The 10366-nt window shown below is 36.5% G+C and overlaps 1 pseudogene; it reads left to right on the plus strand.

Moving 5' to 3' along the window:
- The first annotated feature begins 7154 nt into the window (after window positions 1-7154).
- LOC102750479 (ADP/ATP translocase 2 pseudogene) lies at window positions 7155-8025 on the plus strand (annotated as a pseudogene).
- Window positions 8026-10366: the final 2341 nt, after the last annotated feature.

Genomic DNA, 10366 nt, shown 5'->3' on the forward strand with positions numbered 1-10366 from the left:
AGCCTGGTGGTGGGTATGGAGGAGGGCACATTCTGCATGGAGCACTGAGTGTTATGCACAACAATGAATCATGGAACACTTCATCTAAAATTAATGATGTAATGTATGGGGATTAACATAAGAATAAAAAATATATATATAAAAAAAAAAAAGAGAGAGAAATGTCCAGATTTTTCAAGATTTATTTGACGTGGTCTCAGCATTAGTTTTCTATTGCTGCTTTAAAAAATTTCACAAATTGACAGTATACACCCCCACACACAAAATTACGGTTCTGAAAGTCCTAAGTCTGAAATGGGTGTTTCTGGGCTAAAATGAAAATGTCAGCAAAACTTCCTTCCTTTCTGGAGGCTCTAGGGGAGAATCTAGATTTTTCTTTTTCCAGTTTCTAAAAGCTGCCCATATTTCTTGGTTCCTGGCCCACTTCTATATTCAAAGCCAATAATTACTGGTCAAGACTTTTTCATATCACAGTTTGACATGATCATGTGCATCTCTTCCATTATAAGGACCCCTGTGAGTATATTGGGCCTACCTGAATAACCCTGTATAATCCTCCCATCCCAAGGTCAGTTAATTAGTAGTCTTTATTCCATCTACAACCCTAATTCCATAACATACCCACAGGTTCCAGAGGGTAGGATATAGGTACCTTTAGGTGATCATTATTCTGTCTACTACCAGGCTCTAAACTAACAACTAATTTCTGGCCACATAGGATATTATGCTGATCTAGCAATGAAAGTTGGAATTTATGAGGGTCAAATAATAAGCAGAGTTTGACTTGAGATGTTCTCATAGTGATCTTAGAAGGCTGGTAATATCATGACATTGGTTCCCTAACCCATGAAGTAAAGGTTATTTTAAAAGAAAAAGGCAAGTGAAAGCTTCTAAAACCACATTTCTAGTCAAAGTAATAAAGCAAAAGCAATACCCCCTTTCTGGGAGAATCGGAAAGATTAGGTCCCACATCAGAATTGAAAGGTGCATAGGCGGAAATACCTATTATGTCTTGCATTTCGTCTGCCTCTTGGGCCAAAGGGAGGTACAGAAAGCTCTTGCAGTTGCTGTTCCAAATTCAGTCTCTTTACTGAAGCAAAGTAACACATCCTTTAGTTCACTTAAAACACACACATTCACCCATATTTTACCTATATTTTGATTATATTTATATGCATATAATCAGCACAAATCACAGTAATATATAGAATATACACACACTTTCTCTCTCCCTTTCTTCCTTTTTCTTGTGGTAATGTTAGAGTTGTGTCCAGAGGTTACTGGTTCTGAGTGACTCTTGGGGATGGAGGTCGGGGAAGAATTTCCACCCATAGTGGGAATATAAATACAAATTCTTAGCTATAGATTTTAGTACTCCTGCCATGCAAGAGTTATGAAACCATCTTATAGCTAACAGAAACTTATCAGTTGGTTTCATAGCTTGGGCTAAGATGAGCACCTCCTACTTAAGATGGTATGAGCATTTTCCTTGGAACATTTTTTAAAAACAGTATCAGCAATGAAATTGGGAACACCTGCCAATGGTTTGCTTGAGAGTATTCTTTCTTGTATGCATAAAAATGGAAATAATAGTAAAACTGTAGGGCACTCCACAATTTGATACAAACAGCTTAATATAATCACATTTTAGCAGCTATTAATATAACTGTTGGGGTATCATATAAGCAAAGACTTAATGCCAAAGAAAGGCAGACTGTTATAAAAATATTTAATATCTTCCTGGAGCTAAAATAAAGCAATATGTAAGATTTAGGTTTATTGTTCCCCAAAACATCAACTGCTAGAGGATGTTTACCAAAGTTGTCCTTCCCTGAATTATGAAGTTGCAGAACAAATAAACCTGCAGGATGACAGAGTAAGATTGTTTCAGGGATACAGTTACAAAGATGTAGTCTTCAGAGATTTCTTTGTAAAACTTATGAATGTCTAAGATAAATATTGCACTGTTCTCACCTTACATTGTTTTCTTTTCACATAAATGTTGTTAGAGATGATGGTGTGATTGAAACGTAACCTTCAAAAAAAAAATGCTTAATTTCATAGGGCCAAATCAGAAAAATCATGCCTACTAACAATAATTTGTAATAATAACTTATACAATAATTACAGACAGCCGAGAGTGGACTCCAGTATATTATTACAACACCCTCCCACCTTCAGACAACTATTCCAATGGCATCTAGAAGCCTTTAAAAAAAAAAAAATCTAAGTTTACACAGGCAAGCTTAAACTTTGCAAACTTATTTTGGTGGCACCAAGAATTATAATTACATTTCTTTAAATAAAATATATGAAACTAATAATACTTTACTTTTGTTCACTATATTTACCTCCTGGCATGAAATCAGCTTTCAGTAATGTACTATACAGTCTAGAGAAACACATATTATGCTGTCAAAGAGAATTAAGATAGATGAGAACTCATCCTAGCTCCTAAGGTCCACCATCACTTATAGTAGCCAGAGGGGGAAAAGATAGAAAGTTATTACCCAGGACTACTCTGATTTTTTCTATTGTTTGTTTGGTACCATCCCCTCACACCCAATGCCACTGTTGAGCCCCAAGCATTAAGCTGAGTAAGGACAGTTCTAAATTGCATAAACAAACTAGAAATGGCTGCTTGTCTCTAGATGTATGCAGGGCCAAGAAAACTTCAATCTGGGGTAGATATAGGTGAAAACAGTATTGAAGGTAAGTTTAGAAGAGTGAGAAAATGCACAAAAATGGAACATATGGTCAAAGATGAGAAAGAAGACTTGGCAATAAATAAGAAATACATTTATAGACCAACCTTAACTATATGCACTCCTAGTCATTTGTTTTATTAGCACCTTTGGCCGAGCCTCTCCATTTTCCTCATCTCCCATCACTGCCAGATAATAGTAAAATAGCATTTTTGCTACCCAAACACTGAATTTTTAGCCTGAAATAATAGTAAATTTTCCCCAAAGATTGCTTTGGCCAGGTTGAGAAGTGAAAAACTCCATTCTTAATTTGGACCTAGACAAGTCACTTAAACTTCTGAACCTCAGGATCCCCATTTGAACAGATGACATTTACATCTAAGGATTAACATAGTATGTACCATCTGTCTACCAGAGTGCCTGGTATATGAACATTCCATACAGTAACTATTTGTATTTGTATTTATGAAAACAATGGCAATCATGATATTAAGTCATATTTTTAGTGACCATTCACCTTAATCAAACTGATTATGACTTCCTTCCTATACATGCTGCTCTCTAGCATTCCATCCCAGAGCACAGATACTAAGCAGTGAAGTTAAACTGCAAAAGAAAAGACTTAAAAGAAAGATCACTCTCCTAACTCAATGATATCACCCATATTCTACTCCAAAAATTCATCTTTCATGATATAAGAATCTAACAATTTGCTATCTTTCTCCTGAGTGTTGTACTACTTAAGTGCCTAGATATTTTGGTCTATGAAGAATACTTTCCTGAAGTACGAATTATTTGAAAAGAGAAAAGGAAGGAGGGAAGGAGAGAGAAAAGGAGGAAAGGAGGGGGAAAGGAAGGGATAGGAGGGAGGGAGAAGGGAAAAGCAGGAGGGATTCCCCTTGTGAATAAATAGAGAAGGAATATAAACAGATAAATTTACTAAGAGATACCATTATAGTCTTAGGGGCTACTGACTCTGATCTTGATTCAGTGGTTTTCCTGTGATAGATTTTTTTTTTTAAAGATTTTATTTATTTATTTGAGAGAGAGAGAATGAGAGAGAGCACATGAGAGGGGGGAGAGTCAGAGGGAGAAGCAGACTCCCCGCCGAGCAGGGAGCCCAATGTGGGACTCGATCCCGGGACTCCAGGATCATGACCTGAGCCGAAGGCAGTCGCTTAACCAACTGAGCCACCCAGGCGCCCCCTGTGATAGATTTCATTGGCCTATGGAAGTAGAAGTTAAGGACCTGGGTCCTTCTAAGGATACAAACTATATCTAAGATCCCTAGCTATCAATAGGTCCCTGTAATGCCTGATCACTTTGCAAAAGGAAAAACTAAAATTCCCAAAATAATTCCACTTTCAATAATGAGCATCTAGGTAATTTTGACCAACCTTCCTGCTAAAAGCAACTTTACAAGTAGGACAAATTAAAAATAAAATTCTTAGTTTTATTAGATAAGAATAAGTTCCTAAGAATTAGCAGGCTGAGTTAAACTGGATGCTTTGGAATCCAGAGAAGTGAAGTGAGCCCTATACTTGGGCTGTGTTTGCTCTAAGGTCATTTTCCTTTCCAGAAGATGAAATCAGGAGGCTGAGCTGAAAATTTTACAGCCTCACAGGATTAGGAGATCAAAAATCTTGATCTACTTGGTCTCTAGTTGGGGAACTACTGAATCATCCCCACCACTGTAAGCAGATACTGAAATGGTTATACCCTAGAAGATTAACTGGAATTAAACCATCCCTACTGTACCTAGCATTCAAATCATCCGGATAGACCAGAAAATATGAAATCCGATAAAGGAGAAACTGACTTACTAGTGTCCTTATGTGTCTAGAATGATTCTTGAAGGAAGAAAACAGTATCTTATCATCAAAAAAAAATTTTTTTTTTCAAATAAGCAGTGAGATTGGGGGTTAGACACAGAGACAGAACTATAAACACCTATAACTAGACTGTAAAACAGCTATGCTTATGATGTTTAAAAATAAAGAGGAGGGGTACCTGGGTGGCTCAGTCAGTTAAGCAACCAACTCTTGATTTCACCTCAGGTCATGATCTCAGGGTCCTGGGATCAAGTCCCCCATCAGGTTCTGTGCTCAGCAGGAAGTCTGCTTGAGGAATCTCTCCCTTTCCCTCTGCCCTTTCCTCCACTCATGCTCTCACTTTCCCTTTCTCTCAAATAAATAAACAAATCTTTTAAAATAAATAAATAAAGGGACACCTGGGTAGCTCAGTTGGTTAAGCATCTACCTTTGGCTCAGGTCATGATCCTGGGGTCCTGGGATCAAGTCCTGCATCAGGCTCCTTGCTCAGTAGGGAGACTGCCTCTCGCTCTGTCTGCAGCTCCCCCTGCTTGTGCATGCTCTCTCTGACAAATAAAATCTTTTAAAATAATAATAAATAAATAGGAATGTCACACTTGAATATTTAAGCAAGAAAATAGTAATTATATAAAATGAACGGATCTGAAAAAAATCAAATAGAATTTCTAGAATAGTATGATAAATGCTGCAGTCAATAGACTGAGACAACTGAGAAGACAGTTAATTTAAGGGGAAGAAAAAGAAATTAACTAAAATGAAGAACAGATCATCAAAAAAAGTGGGAAATAAAAAAGAGAAAACACTGGATAAAAATAAAAGCTGCAACAAGGATTTAATTAGAATCTCAGAGAGTACAATGCGGTATGCAATTTTTGGTGAAATTATGGATGAGAAGTCTATTGTATCTCAAGCGGGTAAATGAAAAGAAATCTACACATACCACATCACACAAAAACTACAGAGGAAAAAAAAAGACAAACAAAATGGTAGAAGCAATTACAGAAAAAAAAAAGATTACCTCCAAAAAAGGGAGCAATTAGATGTTTAGCTGACTTCTCAAGAGCAAGAATAGAAACTGGATGTAATAAAATTTTCTCTCAAGGGATTGAGAGAAAATAACTTACCAACCTAAAATTCAATATCTGGGGAAAATACTTTTCAAGGATGAGGCTAGACAAAGACAATTTGAGATTGAAAAACAAAAACAAAAAACACCTGGGTGAATCTACCACTAGCAACCCCAATCTTAACAACATATCAGAGAAACTTTTTCAGGCAGAAAAACAATCTATGAAAGAGAGAAAGTATAGTAACTGTAGTATAATCATGGCTGGTGGGGTTTAATGGAAATTAAACTGCTCTATAGTCCTCTATAGAGTAAAACAATTTATCAGCCTAAGCCTTTGATAAGTCATGGAAGCATATGGCAATATCTGTAATAACAACTAAAGAGAAATTGATTGTATAACTTTAAACTAATCCAGCAGTGGTAAAAAAAAATACAACGATTTAAAAAAAAAAAGGGAAGAAGAGAAATAAGAAACACAGAACAAATGAAAACACTTTGTGTTAAAAAACTATAAAGTCTAATATCAAAAATTACTTTTAATATAAAAAGTAAATATTCTATTTTTTAAAAATTGTCAGTTGTATTTTTAAATCCCTATTGTTTATAGAAAAATATTTAAACATTAATGATTTAAACATACAGGATATAGATTTGTAAGTTAAATGCTAGAAAAAATTATTATACAAAGAGCAACAGATTGCTGGCATAGATATATTAATATCAGTAGACATCAGAATTAAGGCAAAGGCATTATTAGAAATCAAGAGGATCACTTCATAATGATAAGAGTTTAATTCACCAGGACCACATAAACATTTTAATTTCTTAAATATAATAACTGGCCTTGAATATTAAAAAGCAAATATTGACATAAGTACAAGGATAAATGGAAAATCTATGATGATAGTGGAAGCTTTTAATATTTCTCTCTAGGCACATAACAGAAGAACTGGGGAAAAGCAGAATATTTGAACAACCATGATAATGAAACAACTGCAGAATATATGTGCTGGGCAAGCACACATGAAACCTTTTTTAAAAAAACTGACTGGGGGGGCACCTGGGTGGCTCAGTCAGTTAAGGGTGGGATTCTTGGTTTCTGCTGGGGTCATGATCTCAGGGTTGTGGGAGGGCAGGGCATTGGGCTCCTGGGCTCTGCGTAGAGTCTGCTTGAGATTCTCTCTTCCTCTCCCTCCCCCTCAGCCCCTCCACCGGTTCATGCACTCTCTCTAAAATAAATAAATAAAAACTTTAAAAACACAACAAAGCAAAAATTGGCTGTGTACTGGCCTATAAATCAAGCCTCAAAATACTTCAAAGAATTGAAAATTTTATTTTTTTCTGACCATAATAAATTTTTACTAGGAATCAATAACAAAAAATAACTAAAAATATCCAAATGTTTGGACATCATAATGGAAAATTTAAAACATATTGTGATGTTATTGAAAATGAAAATACTAGATATCAATATTAGAAGATGAGTCCTGGAGTCCCAGCTGGTTCCTATCACAGTCCCCCAGTTGCCCACCTCCTCTTTCCTTCCAGTATGACAGATGCCAGTGTGTCCTTCGCCAAGGACTTCCTAGCAGGTAGAGTGGCCTGGCCATCTCCAAGACTGTGGTAGCACCCTTCCAGTGGGTCAAGCTGCTGCTACAGGTGCAGCATGCCCACAAGGAAATCACCACAGATAAGCAATACAAGGGCATTATAGACGGCATGGTTCGCATCCCCAAGGAGCAGGAAGCCCTGTCCTCTTAGTGTGGTAACCTGGACAATGTCATCAGATACTTGCCCACCCAAGCTCTCAACTTTGCCTTCAAAGATAAATCAAGCAGATCTTTCTGGGTGGTGTGGACAAGAGGACCCAGTTTTGACGCTACTTCTCAGGGAATCTGACATCAGGTGGTGCCGCTGGGGCCACATCCTTGTGTTTTGTGTATCCTTTTAATTTTGCCCATACCTGTCTAACAGCTGATGTGGGCAAAGCTGGGGCTGAAAGGGATTCTGAAGTGACTCCTTGGTTGAGATCTATAAATCTGATGGGATTAAGGGCCTGTACCAAGGCTTTAATGTGTCTGTGCAGGGCATTATCTGCCAAGGTGCCTACTTTGGTATCTAGAACACTGCAAAGGGAATTCTTCCAGATCTCAAGAGTATGCACATCTTTATCAGCCGGATGAGAGTACAAACTGTCACAGCGGTTGCTGGGTTCACTTCCTATCCATTTGACACTGTTCATTGCCAAATGATGATGCAGTCAGGGCACAAAGGAACTGACAAGTTTGACTGCTGGAGGAAGATTGCTCATGATGAAGCAGCCAAAGCTTTTTTCAAAAGTTCCTGGTCCAGTGTTCTCAGGGGCATGAGTGGTGCTTTTGTGCTTATCTTATATGATGAAATCAAGAAGTTCACATAAGTTATATCCTAGTCCCCCACTCCCGCCCCATGAACAGTCGTATTGTATTATATAACATATCTTGAGCATTCCTGACCGACTATTTATAAATGGCAACTATTTACTGATTGGAAATGGGAAGCAATAATATTCATCTGACCAGTTGTCTCTTAAAGCTATTTCCATGATGATGGGACTCTATTATATTGTTTATTTCAGTCACTCCTGATAAATTTGAAGAAATAAAAAAATATCTGAAATATTTAAAAAAAGGAAGATGAACTAAAATGTGTTCTTTTGAACATGTGTTTCTTCTGAAAACACATAACACACATGCATATATGTTAAGAAAGAGGAAAAAAGTGAGTCAAGCCTACATCTCAAAATTAGAAAATGAAGAACAAAATAGACTGAAACAAAGTAAAAAAATAAGAGAGCAGAGATAAAATAGAATATATATATAATATATATATAAAATATTATATTTTTATAGGACCCACAAAGTCAAAAGTAGCTTATTAGGAAAAAAAAAAAACAAAAATGAACTACTAAACATAAAATCTACAAACCTCTAGTGAAGTTGAAGGGTAAAAAAAAGAGAGAAGATACAAATACTCAGTATTGGGCCTAGAAAAGTCTTCACTACAGATCCTATGGTCATTAGGAAAATAATGAGGAAATTATAAGCAATTTTATAACTTAACTGACTTCAAATGAATATATATTAAGTTCATGGTAATTTCATAATTTATCAAAAATGACACAAAATTTACAGAAAATCTGAATTGTTATTTAACTATGGGAGACGCTAGATCTATAATTTAAAACTGAATGAGAAAATCTGTGCCAAGAGAGAGTCTCTGATAAATGTTACCAAACACTTAAGAAAGATATAATACCAATACATGTTCTTTTCCAAAGATTAGAATAAAACTCATTTAATGAGGTTGGCCAACTGCAAGTTAAAAAAAAAAGGTGAGAAGAACAGTAAAAGAAATAAGTTAAAGGCCAATCACAACCCCAAGCAAAAATCCTAAACAGAATATTAGCAAACTGAAAACAGTAATGTAAAAAATGGTAAAACATTAAAACCAAGTTCACTTAATTCCAAGAATGTGAGGTAGATTCAAATATGCATTTTTCTTCATTAATCATATAATATATGATTTTAGCAAACTGGAATAGAAGGAAAATTTCTTAATCTGATAGAATATCTATAAAAATATAACACTACAGAGACTATCATAGAAAATCATTTAAAAATTAGTAGTCAGGCGCCTGGGTTGCTCAGTTGGTTAAGCGACTGCCTTCGGCTCAGGTCATGATCCTGGAGTCCCAGGATTGAGTCCCGCATCGGGCTCCCTGCTCGGCAGGGAGTCTGCTTCTCCTCTGCCCCTCCCCCCTCTCATGTGCTCTCTCTCATTCTCTCTCTCTCAAATAAATAAATAAAATCTTTAAAGTAAAATAAAATAAAATAAAATAAAAATTAGTAGTCAAGTACCTAGGAATACATGTAACACTAGATGTGTAAGACCTCTATTAAGAAAATTGTGAACTTTATTGACAGAAATAAAAGACCATAAAATAATAGGATATACCATGTTCATGTATTTATAGGTTTAATTTTTTAAAGGTGCCATTATCAACTAGACTCCACAGATTCAACACATTCCCAATAATCTCAATAGAATGTGTGTGTGTGTGTGTTTGTGATAGGACAAACTGAATCTGACATTTAAATAGAAGGTTTAAGTGCCAATAACAGCCAAAAACCCCTTGAAGAAGACAAACAAGTAGTAAAACTTGCCTCCCCAGATTTTAAGACTTATAAAGCTGTACAACTATATGGAGTATTGGAATGAAGATAGAATAATAGAACAGAATTGAAAAAAGAGACCTGTGCATATTTAAAAGAACACTTGATTTTTTTAAAAAACCTACACTGGAGGGGCACCTGGGTGGCTCAATCAGTTAAGCATCTGCCTTCGGCTCAGGTCATGATCTCAGGGTCCTGGGATCAAGCCTCATGTTGGGCTCCCTGCCCAGCGGGGAGCCTGCTCCTGCCCCTGCTCATGCTCTCTCTCTCAAAGAAATAAATAAATAAAATCTTTAAAAATAAATCAATAAGGGGCGCCTGGGTGGCTCAGTCGTTAAGCGTCTGCCTTCGGCTCAGGTCCTGATCCCACGGTCCTGGGATCGAGCCCTGCATCGGGCTCCCTGCTCTGCAGGAAGCCTGCTTCTCTTTCTCCCACTCCCCCTGCTTGTGTTCCCTCTCTCGCGCTCTCTCTCTGTCAAATAAATAAATAAAATCTTCAAAAATAAATAAATAAAATAAAATAAAACCTACACTGTAGAGCAATGA

The sequence above is a fragment of the Leptonychotes weddellii genome, unplaced genomic scaffold (assembly GCF_054177405.1).
Source record: "Leptonychotes weddellii isolate Sample4059 unplaced genomic scaffold, ASM5417740v2 HiC_scaffold_6062, whole genome shotgun sequence".
Taxonomy (NCBI): domain Eukaryota; kingdom Metazoa; phylum Chordata; class Mammalia; order Carnivora; family Phocidae; genus Leptonychotes; species Leptonychotes weddellii.